Raw genomic sequence first — 6,432 nt, 5'->3', positions numbered from 1 at the left:
TAGAAAATAATTGTAATTGTATTGAAACTTGAGGTACAGCAGAGCTCCACACCCTTAATCTATGGTGTGTAGAAACTCCACCGTTGAAAATACATAAGTGAAAGGTTCAGGCATGGCCGAATGGCCAGCCCCCTCAAACGTGATCAATAGCCTCTTAAGAAGAAAAATAAAACAAAACTGAGACCAAAGATGTAACGTGGTCAAAAGACGACTAATACAATAGTGAAATGTCCTATATATACTAGACTAGCTACTAGGGTTTACATGAGTAAGTAATTGATGCATAAATCCACTTCCGGGGCCCACTTGGTGTATGTTTGGGCTGAGCTTGATCTATCCACGAGCTGAGGCTTTTATTGGAGTTGAACGCCGAGTTATAGCACGTTTCTGGCGTTCAACTCCGGGTTATGACGTGTTTATGGCGTTTAACTCCAGACAGCAGCATGTACTTGGCGTTGAGCGCCACTTTACGTCGTCAATTCCCGAATAAAGTATGGACTATTATATATTGATGGAAAGCTCTGGATGTCTACTTTCCAACGCCGTTACTAGCGCGCCATTTGGAGTTCTGTAGCTCCAGAAAATCCATTTCGAGTGCAGGGAGGTCAGAATCCAACAATTTCAGCAGTCCTTTTGTCAGCATTTTTCAGAGTTTTGCTCAAGTCCCTCAATTTCAGCCAGAATTTACCTGAAATTACAGAAAAACACACAAACTCATAGTAAAGTCCAGAAATGTGAATTTAATATAAAAAATAAGGAAAACATCCCTAAAAGTAGCTTGAACTTACTAAAAACTACCTAAAAACAATGCCAAAAAGCGTATAAATTATCCGCTCATCACAACACCAAACTTAAATTGTTGCTTGTCCCCAAGCAACTGAAAATAAATTAGGATAAAAAGAAGAGAATGTACTATAAATTCCAGAATATCACTGAATATTAATTATAATTAGATGAGCGGGACTTGTAGCTTTTTGCTTCTGAACAGTTTTGGCATCTCACTTTTTCCTTTGAAGTTTAGAATGATTGGCTCCTCTAGGAACTTAGAATTTTGGATAATGTTATTGACTTTCCTAGTTAAGCATGTTGATTCTTGAACACAGCTACTTATGAGTCTTGGCCGTGGCCCTAAGCACTTTGTTTTCCAGTATTACCACCGGATACATAAATGCCACAGACACATAACTGGGTGAACCTTTTCAGATTGTGACTTAGCTTTGCTAGAGTCCCCAGTTAGAGGTGTCCAGAGCTCTTAAGCACACTCTTTTGCTTTGGATCACGACTTTAACCACTCAGTCTCAAGCTTTTCACTTGGACCTTCATGACACAAGCACATGGTTAGGGACAGCTTGATTTAGCCGCTTAGGCCTGGATTTTATTTCCTTGGGCCCTCCTATCCATTGATGCTCAAAGCCTTGGATCCTTTTTACCCTTGCCTTTTGGTTTTAAGGGCTATTGGCTTTTTCTGCTTGCTTTTTCTTTTTCTTTCTAAATATTTTTTTTGCCAACTTTTTTTTGAAAGCTTTTGCTTTTTCACTGCTTTTTCTTGCTTCAAGAATCAATTCCATGATTTTTCAGATTGTCAATAACATTTCTCCTTGTTCATCATTCTTTCAAGAGCCAACAGTTTTAACATTCATAAACAACAAGATCAAAAATATGCACTGTTCAAGCATTCATTCAGAAAACAAAAAGTATTGTCACCACATCAATATAATTAAATTAAATTCAAGGATGAATTCGAAATTCATGTACTTCTTGTTCTTTTGAATTAAAACATTTTTCATTTAAGAGAGGTGAACTATTAATGGATTTTATTCATAGCTTTAAGACATGGTTACTACATACTAATGATCATGAAGTAGAGACACAAAATATAGATAAACATAACATAGAAACCGAAAAATAGGAAGAAATAAGAACAAGGAGTGAATCCACCTTAGTGGCGTTTTCTTCTTGAAGGACCAACAATGTCCTTAAGCTCTTCTATGTCCCTTCCTTGCCTTTGTTACTCTTCCCTCATTGCTCTTTGATCTTCTCTTATTTCCTGGAGAATGATGGAGTGTTCATGATGTTCCACCCTTAATTGTTCCACATTGTGGCTCAAATCTTCTAAGGAAGTGTTGAGTTGTTCCCAATAGTTGTTGGGAGAAAAGTGCATCCCTTGAGGCATCTCAGGGATTTCTTGACGATGAGCTTCCTCATGCATCTCTTGAGAACCGTGGAGGGTCTCTCTTGCTTGCTCCATCCTCTTCTTGATGATGGGCTTATCCTCTTCAATGGAGATGTCTCCTTTTATGATAACTCCAGCTGAGTAACATAGATGGCAAATAAGGTGAGGAAAAGCTAGCCTTGCCATGGTGGAGGGCTTTTCGGCTATTTTGTAGAATTCATTGGAGATGACTTCATGAACTTCTACTTCCTCTCCAATCATGATGCTATCAATCATGATGGCCCGATCCACGGTAACTTCAGCTCCGTTGCTAGTGGGAATGATGGAGCGTTGAATGAACTCCAACCATCCTCTAGCCACAAGCTTGAGGTCCAGTCTTCTTAATTGAACTGGCTTGCCTTTGGAGTCTCTTTTCCATTGAGCTCCTTCCATACATATGTCCATTAGGTCTTGGTCCAACCTTTGATTAAAGTTGACCCTTCTAGTGTAGGGGCGCACATCTCCTTGCATCATGGGCAAGTGGAACGCCAACCTCACATTTTTCGGACTAAAATCTAAGTATTTCCCCAGAACCATTGTGAGATAATTCTTTGGACTTGGGTTCATACTTTGATCATGGTTCCTAGTGATCCATGCATTGGCATAGAATTCTTGAACCATTAAGATTCTGACTTGTTGCATGGGGTTGGTTAGGACTTCCCAACCTCTTCTTCGGATCTCATGTCGGATTTTCGGATACTCATTTTTCTTGAGCTTGAAAGGGACCTCAGGGATCACCTTCTTCTTTGCCACAACATCATAGAAGTGGTCTTGATGGCTTTTAGAGATGAATCTTTCCATCTCCCATGACTCGGAGGTGGAAGCTTTTGTCTTCCCTTTTCCTTTTCTAGAGGATTCTCCGGCCTTAGGTGCCATTGATGGTAATAGAAAAACAAAAAAGCTTATGCTTTTACCACACCAAACTTAAAATATTGCTCGCACTCGAGCAAGAGAAGAAAGAAGAGAAGAAGAAGAAGAAGAAAATATGGAGAAGAATGGGGAGTGTGGGTTTCGGCCAAGGTATAGAAGAGGGGGTTGTGTTGTGTGGAAATGAAGTGGAATGGAGGGATTTATATAGGGAAAGGGAGAGGTTAGGTTCGGCCATTTTAGGGTGGGTTTGGGTGGGAAAGTGTTTTTGAATTTTAAAGGTAGGTGGGGTGTATGGGGAAGAGTGGATGGATGTGATTGGTGAAGAGGTGATGGGGAAGAGAGATTGAAGTGATTGGTGAAGGGTTTTGGGAAAGAGTGTTTATTGGGAGGAGAGATTCAGAGATTGAAGTTGTTGGGAAGTGTGACAAAGGGAAGAGTATTATAGGATTAGGAGGTAAGGTGGGAATATGTTAGGTGGGGATCTTGTGGGGTCCACAGATCCTGAGGTGATCCTGTGGGGTTCACAGATCCTGAGGTGTCAAGGAATTCCATCCCTGCACCAAATAGGCATGCAAAATGCCTTTGCATACCATTCTGGCGTTTAAACGCCGAGGTGATGCACGTTCTGGGCGTTCAACGCCCATGTGAAGCATGTTCTGGGCGTTCAACGCCCATGTGTAGCATGTTTCTGGCGTTGAACGCCAGTTCCATGCTTGTTACTGGCGTTCAGCGCCAGCTTTTCTCAAGGCACATTCCTGGCATTCAAACGCCAAAATGTTGCTTGTTTCTGGCGTTCAGCGCCAGATTCATGCCCTGTTCTGGCGTTGAACGCCAGCCAGATGCTCCTTACTGGCGTTGAACGCCAGTCTGTCCTTCCTCCAGGGTGTGATTTTTCTTCTGCGGTTTTTGATTCTGTTTTTAATTTTATATTTTTTTCGTGACTCCACATGATCATGTACCTAATAAAACACAAAATAACAATAAAATAAAATAAAATAAAAATTAGATAAATAAAATTGGGTTGCCTCCCAACAAGCGCTTCTTTAATGTTAATAGCTTGACAGTGGGCTCTTATGGAGCCTCACAGGTGATCAGGTCAATGTTGTATAGTCCCAACACCAAACTTAGAGTTTGGATATGGGGTCTTAACACCAAACTTAGAGTTTGGTTGTGGCCTCCCAACACCAAATTTAGAGTTTGACTGTGGGGGCTCTTCTTGACTCTGAACTGAGAGAAGCTCTTCATGCTTACTCTCTTTTGTCACAGAGGGATGGCCATGTGCCTTAAACACATGGTAGTCCCCATTCAATTGAAGGATTAATTCACCTCTGTTAACATCTATCACAGCTCCTGCTGTAGCTAGGAAAGGTCTTCCAAGGATGATGCATTCATCCTCTTCCTTCCTAGTGTCTAAGATTACGAAATCAGCAGGGATGTAAAGGCCTTCAACCTTTACTAACACGTCATCTACTATTCCATAAGCTTGTCTCAATGACTTGTCTGCCAATTGTAATGAGAACAAGGCAGGTTGTACCTCAATGATCCCCAGCTTCTCTATTACAGAGAGTGGCATAAGATTTATCCCTGACCCCAGATCACATAGAGCTTTTTCAAGGGTCATGGTGCCTATGGTACAAGGTATTAAGAACTTACCAGGATCTTGTCTCTTTTGAGGTAAAATTTTCTGAATCCAAGTGTCTAGTTCACCAATGAGCAAGGGAGGTTCACTTTCCCAAGTCTCATTACCAAACAACTTGGCATTCAGCTTCATGATAGCTCCTAAATATTGAGCAACTTGCTCTCCAATCACATCTTCATCCTCTTCAGAGGAAGAATAGTCTTCAGAGCTCATGAATGGCAGAAGGAGATTTAATGGAATCTCTATGGTCTCTATATGAGCCTTAGTTTCCTTTGTATCCTTAATAGGAAACTCCTTCTTGCTTGAGGGACGTCCCAGGAGGTCTTCCTCACTAGGATTTTTGTCCTTCTCCTCCCTTGTGCATTCGACCATATTGATCACATCAATGGCCTTGCACTCTCCTTTTGGATTCTCTTCTATATTGCTTGGGAGAATACTGGGAGGAGTTTCATTGACTTTCTTACTCAGCTGGCCCACTTGTGCCTCTAGATTTCTAATGGAGGATCTTGTTTCACTCATGAAACTGAAAGTGGCTTTTGACAGATCAGAGACTAAATTTGCTAAATTAGAGGAGCTTTGTTCAGAATTCTCTGTCTATTGCTGAGAAGATGATGGAAAAGGCTTGTTATTACTGAGCCTATTTCTTCCACCATTATTAAAGCCTTGTTAAGGCTTTTGTTGATCCTTCCATGAGAAATTTGGATGATTTCTCCATGATGAATTATAGGTGTTTCCATAAGGTTCACCCATGTAATTTACCTCTGCTATTGCAGGGTTCTCAGGATCATAAGCTTCTTCAGAAGCTGCCTCTTTAGTACTGTTGGATGCATTTTGCCATCCATTCAGACTTTGAGAGATCATGTTGACTTGTTGAGTCAACACTTTATTCTGAGCCAATATGGCATTCAGAGCATCAATTTCAAGAACTCCTTTCTTCTAAGGCATCCCATTATTCACGGAATTCCTCTCAGAAGTGTACATGAATTGGTTATTTGCAACCATGTCAATGAGTTCTTGAGCCTCTTCTGGTGTTTTCTTCAGGTGAATAGATCCACCTACAGAATGGTCCAATGACATTTTCGAAAATTCAGATAGACCATAATAGAATATATCTAATATGGGTCATTTTGAAAACATGTCAGATGGACACCTTTTGATCAACTGCTTGTATCTTTCCCAAGCATCATAGAGGGATTCACCATCTTTTTGTTTGAAGGTCTGAACATCCACTCTAAGCTTGCTCAGCTTTTGAGGAGGAAAGAATTTATCCAAGAAGGCAGTGACCAGCTTATCCCAAGAGTCCAGGCTATCCTTAGGTTGTGAATCCAACCATATTCTAGCTCTGTCTCTTACAGCAAAAGGGAAAAGCATGAGCCTGTAGACTTCATGATCTACTCCATTCGTCTTAACAGTCTCACAGATCTGCAAGAACTCAGTTAAAAACTGATAAGGATCTTCAGATGGAAGTCCATAGAACTTGCAGTTTTGTTGCATTTAGGCAACTAGCTGAGGTTTCAGCTCAAAATTGTTTGCTCCAATGGCAGGAATGGAGATGCTTCTTCCATCAAATTTGGATGTGGGTTTGGTAAAGTCACCAAGCATCCTTCTTGCATTATCATTATTGGGTTCGGCTGCCATCTCCTTCTCTTGTTCGAAAATTTCTGAAAGGTTACTTCTGGATTGTTGTAATTTAGCTTCTCTTAGTTTCCTC

General features: G+C 40.8%; 1 non-coding gene across 1 annotated transcript; it reads left to right on the top strand.

Annotated features, from left to right (window-relative positions):
• The first annotated feature begins 5,856 nt into the window (after positions 1-5,856).
• LOC130938647 (small nucleolar RNA R71) lies at positions 5,857-5,960 on the top strand. Its single transcript, XR_009069806.1, has one exon. It is a non-coding gene; the product is annotated as a small nucleolar RNA R71 (small nucleolar RNA).
• Positions 5,961-6,432: the final 472 nt, after the last annotated feature.

The sequence above is a fragment of the Arachis stenosperma genome, chromosome 6 (genome assembly GCF_014773155.1).
Source record: "Arachis stenosperma cultivar V10309 chromosome 6, arast.V10309.gnm1.PFL2, whole genome shotgun sequence".
In the NCBI taxonomy this organism is placed as follows: Eukaryota; Viridiplantae; Streptophyta; class Magnoliopsida; order Fabales; family Fabaceae; genus Arachis; species Arachis stenosperma.
The sequence above is the reverse complement of the archived record's forward strand: the minus strand, read 5'-3'. Positions and strand labels throughout refer to the sequence as shown.